General features: G+C 28.6%; 1 long non-coding RNA gene across 3 annotated transcripts; it reads left to right on the forward strand.

Annotated features, from left to right (window-relative positions):
• The first annotated feature begins 10082 nt into the window (after nucleotides 1–10082).
• On the forward strand, nucleotides 10083–12987 carry LOC108472599 (uncharacterized). 3 transcript variants are annotated; one of them, XR_001869566.2, is made up of 8 exons: nucleotides 10083–10507; nucleotides 10589–10657; nucleotides 10747–10920; nucleotides 11117–11220; nucleotides 11305–11349; nucleotides 12302–12349; nucleotides 12447–12541; nucleotides 12672–12987. It is a non-coding gene; the product is annotated as an uncharacterized LOC108472599 (long non-coding RNA). The 3 variants fall into 3 exon arrangements; XR_001869567.2 differs by having other exon boundaries at nucleotides 10783–10920; XR_008274567.1 differs by lacking the exon at nucleotides 10747–10920.
• Nucleotides 12988–23398: the final 10411 nt, after the last annotated feature.

The following is a 23398-nucleotide window of genomic DNA, read 5'->3' on the forward strand; positions in this document are numbered from 1 at the left end:
TTCAAAAATCTAATTGATAAGGGAAATATCCTAAGCTATGAAAAGCAATACTTATATTTAACAAACCTAAATATTTGTAATTAAAATAAAAGATATGAAAGTACCAAGGAATAAGGAAAGAATCAAAACAAATTAGATCTCACAAACTTAAAAGAATCAAAACTTCAAAATCCCTTTGATTAGAAATAGAGTTTAGCAACTCATGTTGAGAAGAAACCACAAAAATAAAATAATACTAAATGTGGCTATGTCTAATATTGATTCTAATAATTTACATTTATAAGAAAATTCGTATAATGGAGAAAATACCTTAATGAAATAAAGCAAATTTTTCAGGTTTTTGGTAGATTTTCATTGCAAACTTATCAGCCGTCTTCCTGACATGTTTTGGCCTCGAGTCATGAAATAGTTTCGATTATATCTTTCAATTTCCTTCGAAACACTACATTATGGGACTAAATCGAAATTTGGTAGCTCAAAGTATGATCAAAATACTAATGTAGCGTCAAGTTGAAATCTTAAAATGAGTCCAAAGCGTAAAGTTTGCCAAAAATAATCTTTAAGCTTCTTTACTTTCGTACCAACTATTACAGGACTAGAACTTTAGTCTTGCAATCCGTGCAACATTAGGCGATTTCTTCGCTTCAAATACACCTAAGTCAGGTTAACTCCCAACAATTGGGGATTCTTGCAGAATTCCTCTAAGCTATCAACGCAAAGCTAAAGCAATTCAAAATATTAAAGAACTTGAAAGAAGAGAAAAGCCACAAAAAAGCAAAAGCACAATAGATAGTGTTTAAGTGAATGCTATCAAGAATTTTATTGATCAATAAAATGGTTTACAATGAGGGGGAGAGGCCTCTATTATAATTGAGTCTCCCCAAATTCAACGGTACAAATTAAAGTACATCAATGACCAAAATTAAAAGTTATCTACAAAATTAAATCTCCTAATACTACAAATCCTATAAGATTGCACATCTTCGAAGATTATGTTCTATATTTGTCATGTTTTATAGATGGGTCATTGATAAACCATAAAAGTAACACATTTTAATCCCATATTTATAATTTAGTGAATTAGATGCTCCTAGTCCTTTAATTTCATGTTTTATACTTAGGAGAGCATAGGGGAACAAAAGGAACAAAAAACGGGCCAAAAGCGGACAAAACAGGCTGATGGAAAGATCTACACGGCCAAGACGAATTCCACACTGGTGGAGCACACGCCTGTGTGAGCTACATGGGCTGGACACATGCCCATGTGGCAGCCCGTGTTGATATCGCTCCAGGTTTCCCAAATACGAGGAAAAACCCAATTTTTAGGGTTTCTGAGCATTCTAAAGTCTATATAAACACACTAGAAGTAGACCTAAAAGGACACGCAAAGTAGAACATAGGAATTACTCGAAGGAAGCCGTTAGAATCGTCTCAGAAACAGATCCACTTCAAGATTGAAGATCTCCATTCAAATTTCTCTCGAAGTTTATTTGGGTTTTTTTATGTCCTGTTGTTCTTCTAAATTTGAGATGTTTTCCTTTTACATTATGAACTAAACTCCCTAAATACCTAGGGAGGATGAAACCTACGATGGATCTTATTATTTAATGTTCTGAATTTAATGATAAATACTTGTTCTTATTCTTAATTATGTGTTCTTAATTCTTGTTTTAATATTTTCAGGATATTAATTCAAGTTGATATGCTTATTCAGTGGAGCAAAAGTCCCTGTTTAAGAGTAGATCTACCATAATTAAGCGGAATAGCATGCAACCCTAGAAATAGGGCTACATAAATTTACCGGATTAGAGTCAAATCTAATAAGGGAATCCATAGATCGAGTTAATGCGACAATAGGAATTTTAATTAGAAAGAGATTTTAATTAATCAACCTAGAGTCAGTTGTTCTCAGTCTCGAAAGAGATATTAACATAATTTAGGGATTTCTACGGATCAAGACAAGTGAATAAATCGTTTGATTCAGAATCAGAATAATAAGTGAAGTCTAGGTGGATTCTTCCTTGGGTATTGTCTTTATTATTGGTTTATTCAATTATTTTCTTCACTCTCTGTTTAGTGATTCATAAAACGATCATCAGTCATCAATCTCTCTAAACAACATATCAGTCTTGTTAGACCATGTGACCCATCATGAACAAGATGGACCATTCAAATGTGTCATGATTGTGACTCACTGGGCAACCCATGATATAAGAAGTCGGGCTGGCGATATTTAAATTGTAAGTCCTTTGAAATGAATTGATGAAATTTGTCAGTGAAAGTTAAGTAGAAAAAAATTATTCGGTCTAATGACCTACGCTTTTGTCTCACTCAAAATAAGTTAAATAGAACAAAAGTATTTTAATTCAGGGGCTAAACCATTTATGCATGTTGTTAAGAGAAAAATCTCATTGGATTTTTGTCTTACCCTGTTCAATGTTTTATTATTGATGCCTTTTTATTTAGCTTAAAATCCTCAACTTTCTTTTAAAAAAATAAATTAAACATTTTCGAAAAACAAATGCAATTAAATCTTTTCAGTCGATTAAGTCTTAAATCAATTAGTATTAGCATTGTTGTCGGTGTAGAATGATATAGGTTCAAATGTCTTTGAAAAGTATTTATCCTTTTATTTAAGGGTTGAGATGAGTTGATGAATTGTTTTCAAAACTTCATTCCAAAAACTTCAATATTAAAATTTTCATTGATTAAATTATTTTAACATTAAATTTAATGATAAATTATTAAAGTCTAATGGTTGTTATTTTTATTTTTGGATTATTTTTGCTACGTGGTGAAAAAATATTTTGTTTAAAATTGTTAAAAATCATTAAAATTTTTAAAAAATTATAGAAAATTATAAAAATATTAAAATTTATTAATTCAGTAAAAATGAAAAAAATTTATTTATATATATATATATATATATATATATATATATAAAACTAGTTTCTTTCCCATGCGAAGCACGAGTTGATTGTATGTATTAATTAACATACGATTTATTTTAAATTTAATATTAAAGAATTTAAAAAATTGATGACACTTAGAATAATACTAAATTGACACAATGCATAAATCTTAAGGGTTAAAGTTTATTTTATACCAATTTTAAAAGTTGCCAAAATCATCTAGCTAGTAACTAAATAAAATAAAATAAAATTGAATAGTTGAGTAACCATTTTTAGCTTTTCATTACAGGAAGACCAAAAAAGAAATTTACTAATAATTGGATGACTATTTTGTAACTTTTCATAATTAACCAAAAAAAATACTAATAATTGGATGACTACTAATATAGTTTATCTAAAATTATTTAAAATAATTTCTATATTATCTGGTTGAATATTAAAATATGTGATCAATTAAGCTCAAAAATATAAACAATAAAATTATTTTAAAATCTTAAATTATATTTATTTTAAATGATATATTTAAAGAATGATTTCATGTGTTAGATTAGATATTGGTTGAGAATTCGTTCTCCTCAAAAAGTAGAATTATATTTACATGTCACATGTCAGCTTGATATCCTTACTCATGTTTGCTTAAAAAATTATATTATTAATAATATTATTTTATATTATTTTTAAATAATATTCACTTGACTCATAAATGAATTTAGAATTCATACCTAATCAAATTAGAAAAAGCTTAGTAAGAAAATATTTTAAATTTATTTTTGTACCTCTTATAAATAAAAATCATGTTAATAATATTGGATTATGGCATATTCAAAATGAATGATATATTCAAATCTTATGTGGTTACTTTTCTAAATTTATTGTGGTTTTAAATTGTCTTTATAAATATTGTATGAAAATATTAAAGATAAAAACACGTCATAATAATATATTTTACTTTTAAATAAAAATATTTTTAATAATTTTTAATTGAGTGTCATGTCTAATAATTCATAAAAAATTAAATTAATCAGAAATTAATATTTTCGGTTATTTAATTTTTAAGCATGTTTGGCAATCCAAAATAAAAATAAATTATAGAACTTTTCAATGAAAAAGTGTGAAAATGATAAAATTTTTCACTTTATTTTACTTCTTTTAATATTATCCTTTACTTACTTTACCTTTAAAATTTTAAAATTATATTTACAAAAGAGTCTAATCATATTCTGTATTTAATTTTAAGAAATATATCAAACAAATTTTATAACTAAAAATTTAATACTTACTTTTCAACACTTAATTTTTCAGTTTATCAAACATCACATTAAAATACGATTAACTCATAACATTAATTTAATTAACTTAATAAATAAGTTTATGGTACATAAAATATGAGTAAATAACAATAATAAATTTAATTTTTATAATGTTTTAAAAGTTTCTTGTAAATCTTTCAAATGTGATTCTCATTGGCTTAAAAATAAAATATCCAGTATATTTTAACAATAATAAATAAGTTTCTTGTAAATCTTTCAAATATTTTCATAATAAAATATGAGATTCTCATTGGCTTAAAAATGGTGATTAAATATTAATTTATTGTTACGTTTTTATTGTAGTTTATTTTGTTTAAGTTTCGCTTTATTATTTTTCAATTCATTAATATCCAGTATAATGATTATCATCATTTAAATGTGTAAGATTCATCTAAAACCCGTCAATTAAATATAAAAATTAATTTTTTGTCTTACCCTGTTCAATGTTTTATTATTGATGCCTTTTATTTAGCTTAAAATCCTCAACTTTCTTTTAAAAAATAAATTAAACATTTTCGAAAAACAAATGCAATTAAATCTTTTTCAGTCGATTAAGTCTTAAATCAATTAGTATTAGCATTGTTGTCAGTGTAGAATGATATAGGTTCAAATGTCTTGAAAAGTATTTATCCTTTTATTTAAGGGTTGAGATGAGTTGATGAATTGTTTTCAAAACTTCATTCCAAAAACTTCAATATTAAAATTTTCATTGATTAAATTATTTTAACATTAAATTTAATGATAAATTATTAAAGTCTAATGGTTGTTATTTTTATTTTTGGATTATTTTTGCTACGTGGTGAAAAAATATTTTGTTTAAAATTGTTAAAAATCATTAAAATTTTAAAAAATTATAGAAAATTATAAAAATATTAAAATTTATTAATTCAGTAAAAATGAAAAAATTTATTTATATATATATATATATATATATATATATATATAAAACTAGTTTCTTTCCCATGCTAAGCACGAGTTGATTGTATGTATTAATTAACATACGATTTATTTTAAATTTAATATTAAAGAATTTAAAAAATTGATGACACTTAGAATAATACTAAATTGACACAATGCATAAATCTTAAGGGTTAAAGTTTATTTTATACCAATTTTAAAAGTTGCCAAAATCATCTAGCTAGTAACTAAATAAAATAAAATAAAATTGAATAGTTGAGTAACCATTTTTAGCTTTTCATTACAGGAAGACCAAAAAGAAATTTACTAATAATTGGATGACTATTTTGTAACTTTTCATAATTAACCAAAAAAAATACTAATAATTGGATGACTACTAATATAGTTTATCTAAAATTATTTAAAATAATTTCTATATTATCTGGTTGAATATTAAAATATGTGATCAATTCGCTCAAAAATATAAACAATAAAATTATTTTTAAAATCTTAAATTATATTTATTTTAAATGATATATTTAAAGAATGATTTCATGTGTTAGATTAGATATTGGTTGAGAATTGTTCTCCTCAAAAAGTAGAATTATATTTACATGTCACATGTCAGCTTGATATCCTTACTCATGTTTGCTTAAAAAAATTATATTATTAATAATATTATTTTATATTATTTTTAAATAATATTCACTTGACTCATAAATGAATTTAGAATTCATACCTAATCAAATTAGAAAAAGCTTAGTAAGAAAATATTTTAAATTTATTTTTGTACCTCTTATAAATAAAAATCATGTTAATAATATTGGATTATGGCATATTCAAAATGAATGATATATTCAAATCTTATGTGGTTACTTTTCTAAATTTATTGTGGTTTTAAATTGTCTTTATAAATATTGTATGAAAATATTAAAGATAAAAACACGTCATAATAATATATTTTACTTTTAAATAAAAATATTTTTAATAATTTTTAATTGAGTGTCATGTCTAATAATTCATAAAAAATTAAATTAATCAGAAATTAATATTTTCGGTTATTTAATTTTTAAGCATGTTTGGCAATCCAAAATAAAAATAAATTATAGAACTTTTCAATGAAAAGTGTGAAAATGATAAAATTTTTCACTTTATTTTACTTCTTTTAATATTATCCTTTACTTACTTTACCTTTAAAATTTTAAAATTATATTTACAAAAGAGTCTAATCATATTCGTATTTAATTTTAAGAAATATATCAAACAAATTTTATAACTAAAATTTAATACTTACTTTTTCAACACTTAATTTTTCAGTTTATCAAACATCACATTAAAATACGATTAACTCATAACATTAATTTAATTAACTTAATAAATAAGTTTATGGTACATAAAATATGAGTAAATAACAATAATAAATTTAATTTTTATAATGTTTTAAAAGTTTCTTGTAAATCTTTCAAATGTGATTCTCATTGGCTTAAAAATAAAATATCCAGTATATTTTAACAATAATAAATAAGTTTCTTGTAAATCTTTCAAATATTTTCATAATAAAATATGAGATTCTCATTGGCTTAAAATGGTGATTAAATATTAATTTATTGTTACGTTTTTATTGTAGTTTATTTTGTTTAAGTTTCGCTTTATTATTTTTCAATTCATTAATATCCAGTATAATGATTATCATCATTTAAATGTGTAAGATTCATCTAAAACCCGTCAATTAAATATAAAAATTAATTTATTAATGATGATTAAACGTAAATTGAATATTAATGGATAAAAAATAATGAGATAGAATGAAACCCGTTTTTCAGGAAGAGATGAAGTTAGAAGCCCATAATATTTTTAGTCTAATTAATTAGAAGTTGAAAATTTATGAATAATTTAAAAAATATATGAAGAAAGACACTTTTGTGAAAAAGAGAAAATAAAAGGTATCTGCTATCCATGCACTACCGACATCAAACTTAAAAAAATAAGTGGAAATAATTTATCCTTAAAGTTGAACCTTTTTGGCTTGGTCCAAACATTATGAGTATTATTTTCCAACTTGGTTGCTTTCTGTTTCTAGGCTTTTTCCACATATATTTCGGAACTTTTCCTTTGGATTCTTTACACGTTTGTTCCCTTGGGATTGGAAGAGATTAGACTCCAAAGCTCATCAATCTAAAGGAGGAGGAGGGGATATGCATTGTTTAACCCACAGCTTCAATTATTTTCATCTTTTGTTTATGATTACTTGATATATCTGAGTAAAACGGTAGGCAGTCTAAGTTTGCACATACAGACCCACTTCCAATATTTTAATATATGATTATGATTTTTTTTCTTATTGATAAGTTATTGTTTTTCTTTCTGTAGCTAGTCTTCTTTTTCTAAGGATTTGCTTCCCAGTTGTCCTATAGTTTATTCTCCTTCATATCAGTTCCTCAAGGAAAAAAACAAAAAAATGGACGTTCTTGTTTCCATTGTTGGATTTGTTGCTGGCAAAGCTACTGAGTACAAAGTTGATCCCATTGGACGACAACTTAGTTACTTGTTCAAGCATAACAGCAAGTTCCTCAACCTCTTTGATAAAGTTGAAGAACTCTAAGCATACTGAAGAAAGGGAACAACAATCTGTTCGTGAGGCTAAAAGGAAAATGGCACTACAACAAAACAATCCTAAGATGACACTTTTGGGTCGACACTTTTCTAAGTGTTGAGATAGACTTGCCGACATACGTTTTGGCCAATTCTTTGTTTAAGGATTGGGATATGCATGACTAATGCAACGCTTAAATAAGAGTTTGTTGTGTCCAAAACTATGCCGACACTTTTGGGAAGTGTTGGGATAAACTTGTCGACATACGCTAACTAGAGGTGATCAAGATAAAATTTTAGGCCCGTCTACTAGGCCCGGGCCCGGCCCGAAATATGGGCCTAAAATTTTGTCCAAGCCCGACCCGAAATAAAATTACTAAGCCAGAGCCCGGCCCGGCCAAGACATATTAAATTTTTTTTTTATTTTATTAAATAAAAATTTAAAAATTTAATAAATCAAATATATTTAAAAACATAAAACAAATATTAAAACAAATAAAAATAATACTAAAACAATTCTTAAAACAATACACAAATTAACAATATAATAAAAAATAGTTATATTAAAAATTTAAAATAATTTTAAAAAATAAAAAAATATATATATATTAATATATAATTCGGGTTTGAATGGGCAGGCCTAGGCCAAAAAACTCTTACCCGAGGCCCGGCCCGTTTTCTAAACGGGCCTCATTTTTTTTGCCCAAGCCCATATTTCGGGCCTATATTTTTATCCAAACCCTCTTATTTTTTGGTCGGGCCTTCGGGCCGAGCTGGGCCGCCCGGCCCATGATCAGCTCTAACGCTGACTTTCTAGGAAGAGTTGGGAAAATATTAAAACATCTCAACTTTTATTTTTTGTTGGCAAATATTTTATCTAAACCAACCTTTTTTTGTATTATTTTTGTCTGCTCATGATTTAACCCAACCTTTTTGTTTTTCGTCGGCAAATGTTTGACCTAATCCAACCTTTTTTGTGTTGTCTTTAGCCTAACCCAACAAAATAATTAAAATATTACCTAACACTATCTATTTGTTTAATACCCAAAATTTTATTAAATTTACACTACCTATTTGTTTAATACTAAAAACATTATCTTACATTTTTTTAATACTAACAAATTAAATATAATCTCGCCCACTTATCATCCTCAACCCTAACCCCGCCAATACCTTTCAGAGCTCAATTTCAGGGGATTCAAAAGAAAATGTGAAATCCTTGAAATCTGAATGAAGAGATAAATGCGGTGAGTTTAAATGTACTACAATTATTTATGGTATTGTTATTAATTTTTAGTTGGTGTCAAGTTAAATTGTGACACTAACTCCATCAATAATCTTATCAATTTATATATATATATATATATATATATACACACAATTGATGGATGTAATACAATATGCATAATAAAATCAAAACATATTAAAATAAAGCTTTGGTTAAAGCTTAAAGTTAAGTTTATATTAATGCAAATGTTATAGGTTCAAATCACACCACACGTAAACTTTTATTAATTTTCTAGGAAAACGAAAAAAAAGAGTCTTGAATAATATAATTTATGTTAAATATAGAAGGATATTATTGTAATTCCTCTAATAGAGTTAGTGTCCAGTTAACTTGTGACACCAATTCAATAAGTGATTTAAATAATAGTATAATTTTTTGTTTCAGTTTTAAAAATTAAAACGACTAAAATAAAAATTATAAAGGAGAGCATTTTTAATATCAAACTTTTATTTCATAAAAATATTTAATAAGTTTATATGTTTACTTATTTATAATTAAAGATAACAAAGAGTAAATTAAAAGATAAGATTTATTAAAAATATTTAGGAATTTAGGTCATTTTATCATATTTAGGAAATAAGTCAATTTTGAAGGAGGAAAACATTTTTATTTCTCTTCAAAATTAGCTTATTTCTTTAAATATAGAGAAAAGGGTCTAAATCCTAAATATTTTTAAAATATACATTTTCTTCTAATTTACCCAAGACAATATAGCAATTTTAAGGTTAAAATCTATTGTTAGTCCTTGTATTTCTATAAAATTTGAGATTTAATTCTTGTACTATAAAAGTTAAAAATCTAATCATTTACTTTTCAATTTAAAATTTCTAGTTTAATCATTATCATTGTTGGTAGTTATCGTGAAAATTTATTACTTTAACATGTTTATTTTTCATTAATCATATGATGTCATATAAGACTAGCCTAATTAATATGACAGATTGATAAATTTTGATGAAAAATAATACCCATGTAATGATTAAATTGAAATTTTAAATAAAAAGTACGACTTTTTAAATATAAATACTAAATTTCAAAATTTACCAAAATATAACAACTAACCTATTTTTAATAATTACGAAACAGAAAAACCAAAGGGATAGGTTAGGTATTTTAATAATTCAAATCTCATGAATTGGAACCAAAAATTCCGAAACAAAAATAAGAGACTATGCTCTGTCTCTTTCAATAATAATTCTTCAGTTCAAATTTTCTCTCAATCTAAACAGCAACTATTTAGTGTAGATGGAGGTTAATTTAACGGGAGGGGCGGTGGATCTGATCATAAAGAAGATGTTAAGCCACCGATGGTTGCTGAACCGAAAGCTGAACCGAAAGCTGAACAATCGATATCAAATGGCGCGGTGAAGATGGAGATTGATGAGGAAACTAAAGAAGATGAGATCTTGACCGAAGCCAACAGAGAAAAAGGTCAAGGAGAAGAAGAAGATATGGTTGTTCGCGAAATCGACGTCTTCTTCTCTCCTTCAATTGATGCCGACGCTCAGGTGATTGCATTTTTCTATTTCCTTTATTGTTTAATTTTCAGTTTTGCTTATTGTTTTCCCCCTTTTGGAATAAAATTGCAGTTATATGTTTTGCAATATCCTCTAAGGCCTTGCTGGCGACCATACGAATTGGATGAGCGATGCAAGGAGGTTCGTCTGTTTTTTCCCTTCAATTTCTTTTTCTTTTTCTTTGTATGAATCAATCTTAATCTTTAGTTATACAAAAGTTTTGCCATCAGCTGATGTAGAGAATCCTAAGCTTGTTGCCTGGTCAGATTCAGTGGTTGATTTGCTTGATTTGGATCCTAAAGACTAAGGATTGCTTTACATTGGATTTCAAAACATAGTAGCGAATGAATGATGAATGGTGATGGGCATCAGGGAAATCTGTATTCCGTATTTAGACCCTAAAAGTAAGTTCAACTGGTTTTAAATTAAAGAAAAATGAAGCTGAAACGAAGAGATATTTTCTCGAGCATGCGTTTCTACTCATTAAACCCTAAAAACAAGCTCCAGAGTCTAAATTACTTCTAGCCTCATCAAATGGGCATCGGCTTTTGGCTTTTGAAGCGATAACTCTGTCTGGCACTGCCTTTGCTCCCATTGCAGGCCAAATTCCCAGGACTTTGTGTTTGATGAAGAAATAGAAGAAGAGGATAGTTAATGAATATGTGCGTGAATATAGGATTTGTTCTGGCAGCTATGGAAAAGTGGTAAGGATATCATTGAAAGACACTGTGTTACATAAGTTGTAGAACATAATTAATTATGACCCATTTTGTTTGCTTGTGTGGCAGGTTCTATATCGAAACAGTGTAGATGGGAAACACTATGCTATTCAGGTTAGTGGCTTGTTTTGATACAAAAGTGATTGTACTTTGAACGCAAAAATGACAATAACAACTGAAAACGATGTAGTAATTGTGTCCACTCTCTGGCTCCGCTTCAACCTACATTTACTTGTTTAGTAGCAAAAAGTTGAAGCATTTAAAACTAGATAAACATTTTGTTTTTCGTTATATATATTCCTATAGCCTAAATGTTGCCACTTTATACCAAATTAAGGTTTTGCCATGCAATAATGAGTTATTTTATATTTGCATGTGGGAACTTGGGTTGTATTTCATATCTGTTTATCATTGAAACTGAGATCTAGTATTTGAAAAAATTGCCTTGGAATGTTTAAATTTCAACATTTGTATGAAATAATTGAACAAAGGGGAAGGGAGGGGGAGACCGGGGATAAATTTGCAAAGCTAACAGTGAACATATACCAATGATTTATGGAGATGTCATGCTATTTCTCTATGTGTTTGGTATTTTAATATTTTTTCTGTACAAACATTGAAGGTCATGTTTTGTTTTTAAGGCTTGTTTTGTGTTTGAAATGGCTTCTTATTTTGTGCTATATGTTTCATCATCTCTAGTTTTCTGATAGAAGAATTTAAAAGTGAGATGGATTAATTGGCATATATAGGATAAATAATCCTATAGAAGGATTAGATTGGAAACGCCTTATGAATAGGGTTATCTTGAATAAGTTTAGGGCATCTTGTCATGTATGCACGGAAATAAGATAAGCTATGATCATTTACTCATCAACTTTGCATTGTAATACCTAATATATTATCTTATCAAGAAAATTCTCTGTAGGATTAATTCATTGCCCATAATCTTGAGAAATTTATCTTTCATGCCTTGGTTTTGATTGTTATTTACTGCCTTTTTATGTATTCCCGCATTGCATCATGTTGTCCAAGGGATTAACGGTACAGCTCTTTATCGGTGTTGCAGACCAGATTTTCCCCTTAAATTTTATGGGGCTTCTCCCTTGGCAGGAGCGTAAGTATTTGTCTTCTGTTCTTTTTACAAATTAATTTCTACTACTTCCTTAGTCACTCTCCATTTGGTCTTCATTGATATTTGACTAATTTGACAGGGTGCCATATGCTCAATGCTATGGAGGACATCAGTTTGGCACGTGGGCTGGTTGACTGGGTGACGGTCGTGCTATTACTAAGGCGTGAAGCTGAGGTGAGCCTTTGTGTTTGTTTATACCTCTTCTCTCTTTTGCCCTTTAAATTTCATTCTTTTCCTTTTGCACGTGAACCTTCTTTAAATATGTTTGATTGCCTTTCTAACTAAGAAAGTCTTATGATTTCAGGAGATTCAAAAGATTGTAGTTTTCGAAGGTGCATTTGAAAAAAAAATTATTATCATGGAGGAGGAAGGAGGTTTTGATGGGGGTGTGGTTGTGCAGATGGTTCATCAAATTTAATTCTGGACCTCAATGAATTTGTTTTGGCTTGTTTGTTGTTAGAGCAATTATTTTATTTTCCTTTTTTTTTTTGTAAATTCTTTTTACATTGTCTGTGACTTCTTTAGCTAAGTCATGTGTAGTGTATTTTGATTGTTGGATCGATTTTTGTAGTGAATATTCAACCTTTATTTTAATTTTATATTTTTTAGTTACATTTAAAGCGCAATTTCTATCATTATTCACTGTAAATGTTTATGAAAATATATTAATATTGAAATAATAAAAAATAGAAAATAATGTCTTAGATGTGTCTATCTCAACTTTTTTAAGATTGTCTTAGATGGTTTATCTTAACCTTTTTTAAAAGGTTGCCTTAAACAAAGTTTATCCCAACCTTTTTAAGGTTGCCTTAGATAAGTCTACTCTGATATTTTTAAGGTTGTCTTAGACGGGCTTATCTCAACCTTTTTTAAAGGTTACCTTAGATAAAATCTATCTCAATCTTTTTAAGGTTGCCTTAAATGGGTCTGTTGAAAAATGTGCTCATATTATAGTAAAAATGTATTTGAATGATAAATAAATAAAGTTAATTTCACATTTCACTATTATGTCTTTTGTATTTCTATCTTTTATATTTTGCATGCATAGTGAAATTGTGACAAGCAAATATTCGCTCATTAATTGTCTAAGTTCAAACTGAAGATAAGTGGTATCATTTTTTATCAAGTAAAATTAAATTAATCAAATTAATTAAAGATAATATGATATTTTTTGAAATTAATTTTCAAGTCAGGCAATTGGATGGGTAATAAAACTTGAAAATTGGACCTGAAATTTTAAATTAGGATTGGGAACCCAAAATCGAGACCAAGACCCAAAAGTTGGTTGAACCAGGCCCGGTATGTAAAACCTGGCCGACGGTCCAACCGGTGACTAGACCGAATCGGTCGGGTCGTCACTAACCTGGACCGAACGGGCAATAGTCAAACTGGTTCGGGGTGCCGTAAGGGTGTCACACCTGTATCACTAGACATGGTAGTGTCGGAGGATGCAACGGCGGCGTCTCGGTGGTTGGCGACAATTGGTTGGCATTCGATGGTTGAGTAGTGGAAGAGTTACACGCCTACTAGGATTCTACCAGAGAATTTGATTTGATTAACTATTCCAAAAATAATATTGTTTTAATAGTTTAATATTAAATTTAATTTAATGTTTATCTTGTAGATAAATATTCTATTATTTTAATAAGATTTAATATTAAATTAATATAATATTTATCAAGATAAATATTATATTAATTTAATATTAAAGTGATTAAGTTTAATTATAGTTGAACTCTCTAAGCTTTTTCTATATAAAGAGAGCCTTGGGTTATTATTTCACGCACACTTGAATTCAAGAAAAAGTTATAGAGAGAAAATTCTCTAAAAATATTATTTTAGAAAATTTCTAGAGATATTTTTCTGATTTACAACTTGACCCAAAAGTTTTGAGAAATTGTAAAATTACTCCACTGGTAATTTTTGTGAAATTTTTTCTGATTCGAAGCGAGCTCACACTCGACAAACGTGAGCTTGAAGATAACGGAGAAGACTACTCGGTCGAAGCGCTAATCCTAGATGAATTGAAAAGATACAATTTTGATTAGATGTTTATTACTTTAGATATCAGAACCAAGAACTAAATTTAAATTTTTTTTTAAAACTCTACTTTCCCTAAATTTATTTTCTGTTGTGTTTTCCAAACTCGATTTTTTCAAACAGGGTCTATCCCAACCTTTTTAAGATTGCCTTAGATGGCTCTATCCCAACCTTTGCCTTAGACAAGGTCTATCCCAACCTTTTTGAGGTTGCATTAGATAGGTTTATCCCAACCTTTTTTAAAGGTTGGCCTTGACTAGGTTTTTGCCAACCCTTCAATAAAGGTCAGCTTGTGTTGACTTATACCAAGGTTTTTCAAAAGTGTTGTGACACCTATGCCAACTATAGTAAAAAGGACCTTTTCAGAAGCGTTGGGAGAAGTGTCGCGACACCTATACCAACCTTTTTTGCGTCGTCTTAAGTAAAAAAAAGTGTTGCAGTAGGCATGTTTTGTTGTAGTGGAGAGGAGATATTTCGTGATGTTGAAAGTTGGTTAGCAGTGGTGAATGACACCAACCATGCTGCAACATAATTGTTGGAGGATGAAGAGAATGTAAAGAAGAGGTGTCTCGCTAGGTTTTGTCCTAATTTCAAGTCTTGTTATCAGTTCAGCAAGAAAATGGAAAAAGAGGCTGACAAGTGACACCATTGATCATGTCAATTTATCATAGCTGATTTTGAGATAAATGTGAAATCATTGTGAAACAAGTCAATTTTCAAGTTTCATGTTAACTTTGGAGTTTCACTTTTGTTGGGTTTTTGGGGTTGTGAGATGTTCTTAGCTTCGTATATGAATTGGAATGGGGAATAGTCAAGTTTTGTGGCTATGAATATTGGGTTCGATTCATGTTTTAATGTTGAATATGAATTGTGAGATGTTTTTTTTTTGCCAAAAAAATCACATTTTTTTTTATGCTTGGACACTTGTTAGTGTGCAAAGGATATGATAGTAAAATAATAAATAACTATCACATATAAGTATATAAATTATTTGAACAAATTAATGCCATTGTAAAAGTAAAGGACCAAATTATGTAAAATTAAAATATAAAGATTAAATATCAAATGTGAGCATAGTGGAAAAACCGAAACTGCAAATTTACCATTCTCTTAAAATGACTAAAAAAGGGAAAAAATCATGTTATTGTTATAAAATAAAGAGAGACGGAGAGAATAAAGAGTAAAGAAAATATGAAGGCAATAAAAAATGTACTTTATTGATCAAATGGATGATTACAATGCTTCATTAGAGTCTCTATTTATAGGCATAAGAAGTATAAAAGAAGTAAAGATCTAATTCTAATAACTATTAGAATTTAAAGTACATCAAAATTTTATCTTCAACATGATGGACATCCACTTAATAAGATATTCATAACACTCCCCCTTGGATGTCCATTGGTAGATAATGTGCCTCTTTAAAACCTTATTAGGAAAAATCCTGTGGGATAAAAACCTAATGAAGGAAAAAGAGTACACAATCTTCTATTACAAGTTGCCTTATTAAAAACCTTTACCATGAAAACCCAATGGGACAAAACCTTGGTTAAAGGAAAACAGTACAACTTGTTTTCAGACTCCCCCTGATGATAACATTACATTACATCTTTGAGTCGACGCATTCCAATCTTGTGTAGTAGTCTTTCAAATGTTAAAGTTGGCAATGCCTTATAAAAAGATATGCTAAATTATCACTAGAACGAATTTTTTGAACATTTGTATCACCTCTTTTCTTAAGATCATAGGTGAATAATAATTTTGGTGAAATATGTTTCATTCTATCACTTTTGATGTAACCACCCTTCAATTGAGCTATACATGCTGCATTATCTTCATATAAGATAGTTGACATCTTTTCCTATAAAGGCAAATTACATATTTTCTGGATATATTAGGTCAATAACCTTAGCCAAACACATTAGGTCAATAACCTTAGCCAAACACACTCTTGACTTGCCTCATGCATTGCAATTATTTCTGCATGATTGAAGAAGTGGCAAGTAATGTTTGCTTTGTTGACACCATAATATGGTAGTACCCTCACATGTAAATAAATATCCTATTTGAGATCAACCTTTATGTGGATCTAATAAGTATCCAACATCAGCATAGCCAACTACTAGGGATTTTAAATCATTTGAATAAAATAACTCCATATCAATGGTCCCTCTAAAATATCTAAATACATGTTTAATTCTATTCCAATGTCTAAATGTTGGAGAAGAACTAAATCTTACTAACAAGTTTACAATGAAAGCTATATCAAGTCTTGTGTTGTTTGCAAGATACATCAATGCCCCTATGGCATTTAGATATTACACTTCAGGACTAAGAAACTCTTCATCATTCTCGCAAGGACGAAATTGATCTTTATTCACATCTAACAATTGTAAAACCATTGGAGTACTTAATGGGTGAGCTTTATCCATATAAAATTTCTTTAATATCTTTTCCATATAAGTTGATTAATGAACGTGAATTTCATCTTTTAAATGCTCGATTTGTAATCCATAAAACTTTGTTTTTCCAAGATTTTTTAGCTCAAATTCTTTATTTAAACAATTTATTGTATTTTGAAGCTCTTCAGGAGTTCCAATAATATTTAGACCATTAACATAAACAACAATTATCACAAAATCTGATCCAAACCTTTTTATAAAGACACATGGATAAATTGGATCATTTTTGTAACCTTCTTTTAACAAGTATTCATTAAGAAGATTGTACCACATACGTCAGATTGTTTTATTTCGTATAAACTTTTCTTTAATCTGATTGAGTAATTTTCTCAAGAAACTCTATATCTTTTGGGGATTTTAAATTCTTCAGGGATTTTCATATAAATTTCACTATAAAGTGTACCATATTAATAGGATGTAATAACATCCATTAGATGCATGTCAAGTTTTTCATGTACTGCCAGACTAATAAGATATCTAAATGTGATTGCATCCACCACAGGAAAATATGCCTCTTCATAATCAATGTCGGGCAAAATCCTTGTGCTACAATGCGGGCTTTATATCTTACGACTTCATCAATTTCATTTTGTTTTCACATAAATACCCATTTATATCCTACCGGCTTTTACACCTTTAGGTGTTTGGACTACAGGTCCAAAAACTTCACGTTTAAAAAGTGAACTCAGTTATTCTTGAATTGGATCTTTCCATTTTGACCAATCTTTTCTATGTTTACATTCATTAGTAGATTTAGGCTCAAGATCCTCATGTTCTTTCATTATTTTAATAACAATATTATAAGCAAAATTGTTGTCGACAACTACTTTTTTTTTTCAGTTCCATCTTTTTCTCGTATTGACATAACTTATCGAGATCTCATTGTTGAGGCTCAATTTTGGCCTAGGTCCAAGACCCAAATATAAAACCAAAAACAAAAAAAATACATTAAGAGTCTATTTTACAAAACAAACAGTAGGCCCAATTTCCACATTGAAACCCAAACCCAAATGACCCAAACAATAAAAAACCCTAAAGCCCAAGTTAGCCCAAACACATAAACAAAACAACAAACCCTAGCCTCCCTAATCTTCTTCAGCCGCCGCTCCTCCCACTTGACTTGTCAGCACGTCCACTGCTCGAGGTGGCCTTCTTGCACCATAATAGCTCACCAACTCCTTTGCCACACCTGCAAACAAGCAAAAAAGAGGACAAAAAGGAGAAGAGAACCAAAACAAAACGCAAACAGTAGCAGAGGCAAAGAAAAAATAATATTTTCCTAATATTGTAATCGGCTGTAAAGCCGAAAAGAAATCATATTGTAAGAGGGAAAAATATAAAAAAAAAATAAAGATTTTGAAACAGATCGTATTCAAAAATCGAAAGGTGATTCCTTTTTCTTTTCATTTTCGTCTTATCTCAATAATACTTGTAATAAATAAGAATAAAAAGGGCTCACCTTAATCGATCGGCTTCTTCTTCGACGAACATCATCGGCGTTTGAACACCTTAGACCCATGAGGGTTCGGGCAAGGGTTCGAAAGGCGTTGAGCCCCCCCTTTCATTTATTTTTTTAATTTCTAAAATGAATATTTTTTTTAAAATACAACAGAAGGAAAAAGGGAGAAATTTTGGGCTCTCCGGCCACCATGGACGACGGCGCTATCGCCGGCGGCCGACGGCTGCCACGGTGGTCCTGTGACGTAGTTTGGCCGGACGTGGGGCTGAAGGGAAAAGAGAAAAGAGTTGAGAGAGAGTTTTGAATTTTTTTTAAAAAGGAAGTGGCTAAAATGAGATTTTTGGGCTTAATTTTTGTATTTATATACACCCTAATACGACGTCGTTTAGGGCAGTCTTCTGAAGCCCTAAAACAACATCGTTTTGGCATGGATCAAACTGACTCGACCCATGATCCACTAGGATCCGCGCGTTTTGGGTAAAAATGGGGTATTTATGTGCTTAGCCCTTCCGCTTTTTACTTGTTTCAATTGTATCCTTTTTGCTTTCTTTCTTTTTAATTCGGCCCATAATTTTGCTTTCTTTTTATTTCGGTCCTTTAGGAAACGGTGCGCCTTAAAGACTAGGGATGTTTTCCCATGCAGTCCTCATTTTATCGCACGCATTTAATTTTAGTCCCTATTTCATTTTTTTATTTAATTTATTATGATTTATATTCTAATTTTGTTTAACCTTCAATTTAATCCCTTTTATGGTCTCATTTATTATTATTTAAGATTTTAAATTTCATTTTAATTTCAGTCTATCTTTTTAGTTTCGCTTAAGTTTCGATTTAACCCTTTTATTTTAATTAATTAATTAATTAATTTACTTGTTTATATGTTCATTATTCTTTTATCTTATTTATTTGCTCGTTCGTTTACCTGTTTATATATATATATATATATATATATATATATATATATATATTACATTCGTATTTTATTATAATCCTTGTGTCCATTTTTTATTGTCCTTTCGTTCCTCTTTAAATTTTTGTTTTGTTTTCATTTAATTATTTTATTTATAATTTTGTTATTGTTGCCACTTCATCATCTATCATTATTGCTTTATTGTTGTTTATTCCTTTATCCATTTATTATCTTCTTATATATGTATATATACATATATTTTAAAGGAAACTGAATTATTTATTCTACCTATTGTTATTATTATTATTATTACTATCTATATTTAGTTATTTACCTATGTTTCATTACAAATTATACTTTTAATTTCATTTATCTTTTGACTTGATTCTTTACTTTCAATATTTTTATAAACTATTTTTCTTGTATTTATTTTTGTCCTTATTTTAGTTATTTCTTTATCTTTATTATATTTCAAAAATCGGTATTGTCATTTCATGTGCATGTTTTATCATTAGTGTTATTGCCGTTATCATTGTTATTATTTATTAATTATTCTATTTTCCTTTGATTGTTAATATTGGAATTAAAGTGATATGTATTATGGATTGCTTATTAGTATACTTACATTATTGCCACTTATTAGCATAAAATTTTATTCGTTTACCATTTTAGAGATTACATCGATTCTTACCCAAATACGTAAAAATAAAAATTTCAAAATAAGGCAATATTTCGTGTTTGAAAATTCGAGGGATCGTGCCCTAACGTACTGGGTCTCGATTTTTCTCGTTTGACCCAAATAATCGAATACCTTTTTTAATTAAAACGCATAACTTTTAAAAATCAAAAGACAAGCTTATTCTTGAGGTTTTAAAATGTTGTGTCCTAACTTACTGGATGTGGCATTTTATTACTTAGGGATAAGGAGGTCTTTAACATCTGTTTCGATTTACGCAAGCAAATTCTTCGTAAAAAAAAATCAATATTAAAAAGAGAAGATCGTATTTTTAATTCTTTTAGAGTTTTTAAATTTTGACATTAAGACATTAATTAATCAATTAGGTACCAATTTTGGGCGTTACGAGGGTGCTAATCCTTCCTCGTACGTAACCAACTCCCAAACCCGTTTTCTCAAATTTCGTAGGCCAAAATCGTTGTTTTAGTAAATCGAAGTATTTTATTAAAATAACTAAATTTCTAGGTGATCCGATCATACCTAAATAAAAAAAGATTAGTGGCGACTCCCATGTTCGTTTTCATTTTCAAAACCAAAGTCGATTCCCGTTTTCAACAAATAGTTTCGACACTCATTATTTTCATCATTTCCATTTTCACTTTTAGGTACCTGAATCTCTTCTTGAGTTTTACAATTAGTTATGTCATAGGTCTCTTCAGGAACCCCCGCCTCCACTATATGATCATTTTGAATGTTTGCTCCTTTACTTTTATGAGGATTTTTATCTTTGGAACTGACCGGTCTTTCACACTTCATGCAAGGATTACTTTCTTTTGCATTAACAATTTGCGCTATTAGGACATCAATTCGTATTGGAGCATTTTCAACTAGTATGTGAGATTTAATGAATTTGGCAGTTTATTTGTAAAATGCATTATCTGTTGAACTTCTGGTTTACATTGCTTTGTACAGGATCTTAGACATTGATAATTCATTTCAAGTACTTTATTAATCCAACTTTTTATTCTCTCCCCCTAATGTTGAGAAAATTGATAACTCATATCATAACTAAATATCAAATTAATAGCTCAAAAATATTATAGGGAGACTCATATAAATATACATTCTCAATATCTTATTATGACCCATCTTTGTGCGTTGTGGTGGAGCAGTTGGAACATATGCGGCACATCCAAAAATTGTAAGATAGGAAATATTTGGCTCTTGACCAAAAATCAATTGTAATGGGGAGTATTTATAATTTATTGGTTTGATGCATACAACATGTAAATCAACATAATCTCATGCTAAAATAGAAAGTTTGTTCTCATAAGTAATGATTTAGCTATTAGTTGGAGGCATTTGATAAATAATTCAGCTAAATCATTGTGTATGTGAACATGAGCTATAGGATGTTCAACTTTTATCTCAATTGACATACAATAATCATTGAAAACTTGGGATGTAAACTCAACAATATTAGCAAGATGAATTGTTTTAATTGCATAATCTGAAATTAATCATTTAAACAAGCAATCTCGCAAATGACAAGTTGTAAGTTGATAACGCATGTGATTATTTTGTAGATGTATCTACTAAAAGCATATAATATCAAAACCATCCACATGGTAGATGAATGAGCCCATATTCATTTCAGAAATGCAAGACATTAAATATCAACTTTAGCTAGTGAGTTTCTAAGAACCAATTTTTATTGAAAACAAGCAACAAATGAGAATTCTTTAAATTAAAGAATCTTCTGGTTCTTTAATAGATGTCCATATGAATTCTCAATTAATTTTCGCATCATATACGATCCAGGATAGTCTAACTATTCACACCAGGTAGTAAACACATTTGTATTAGTAAACTTCTAGTTTACTTTAACATGTGTTTCAATTGTACTAAATTGTAACAAATTGAAATTTTATTATCATTTCTTTTAATTTGTATCCACATATAAGTACTATTGTGACATTTACTACTAGAAATGTCCAAATCAATGTGAAGTCTATAATGCCACTAAGTCAATAAATATAATTTCCAAATAATTATATGCAATATTCGCTTCAGGGAATAACAAATTTGGTGCTTTTTAAATATTAATATACTAGTTCTTCTGGAGCTTCCAACTAATTTTGTACTATCAAATATTAGAATAATATTTGTTTATTTCAGTACCAAATAAGATAAATATTTTCTATTTATAATGATAGAATTCATTACTACATTCTCATATCCTTCCTCAAAGAATATTAACAGAAACAACATATTTGGGCATACGCCACATATGTGGCCAATAATCTTTCATATCACATTGATAACATAAGTTATCTTTACTCTTTGAAGAGTTATCTTGAGAACTCTTATTGTTCTCTTATTTATTACTATGTTCCTACTTTTAGTGGTCTATAAGTATATCTTTTATTTTCTTTATGTTTACATTCACTTCAAGGAATGCAACAAATCTGGTAGGGTAGACTTCTAAACGCCACTATTGATTTTTTATTTCATAATCACCATCGTAAACATACGTGGATTTTAAATCAGAATCTATCCATTCATGTTGTCATGATTATTCTCCAATTATAATAAATATGATATAATAAATAAAATATAGTAAAATATACCTGAAGATCTTTAACATCATCATCATCACCTTGACTATTATCACGAGCATCCATTCTGAGATTGAATCTTTCAACATCCTGAAGATTGATTTGTGGGACGACTTCGAAATATTTTGAAAAAATAGAGAATCATCGTTCTGATAATGTGTTATAAAATAAAGAGAGACGGAGAGAATAAAGAACAAAGAAAATATGAAAGCAATAAAGAATGTACTTTATTGATCAAAGGGATGATTACAATGCTTCATCAGAGTATCTATTTATAGGCATAATAAGTATAAAAGAAGTAGAGATCTAATTGTAATAACTATTAGAATTTAAAGTATATCAAAATTTTATCTTGATCATGATAGACATCCACTTAATAAGATATTCATAATGTTATTAGTTAGTCCAAATAATTAGCATTGTTAATAATTTTGGTAGTTGACATGGATTTAAAAAGAGAGGATTATTTCAACTTATCATGCCAAAATAATTTTTTGTTAGAATAGTATTATATTTAAAAATTCACGTAAAATTTTTATCATAGTAATCAATAATATTAACTATTTGGATTATACATTATAAAAAATAGGACCAAATTACTGTAGAAATTTAAGTATAAAGATTAAATCTTAATTTAAGGCCTAGTGGAGGGACCAAAAGTGATATTTGACTAATTTTCTGTAAAATGAAAAAAATGGTTGAACACGTGTCAAGTAAAGAGACCAAAAGTGATATTTGACCAATACAGTATAAAATGTCAAAAGAAGAAAAAAAACGGGAACTATACATGTGTCAAGGACCACATATATATTTTTTGTCATTGGATTGATTAATCCAAAAGTATACTTTAAATTGCAAGGTTGTTGATG

This window comes from Gossypium arboreum, chromosome 11 (assembly GCF_025698485.1).
Source record: "Gossypium arboreum isolate Shixiya-1 chromosome 11, ASM2569848v2, whole genome shotgun sequence".
NCBI classification, from domain to species: domain Eukaryota; kingdom Viridiplantae; phylum Streptophyta; class Magnoliopsida; order Malvales; family Malvaceae; genus Gossypium; species Gossypium arboreum.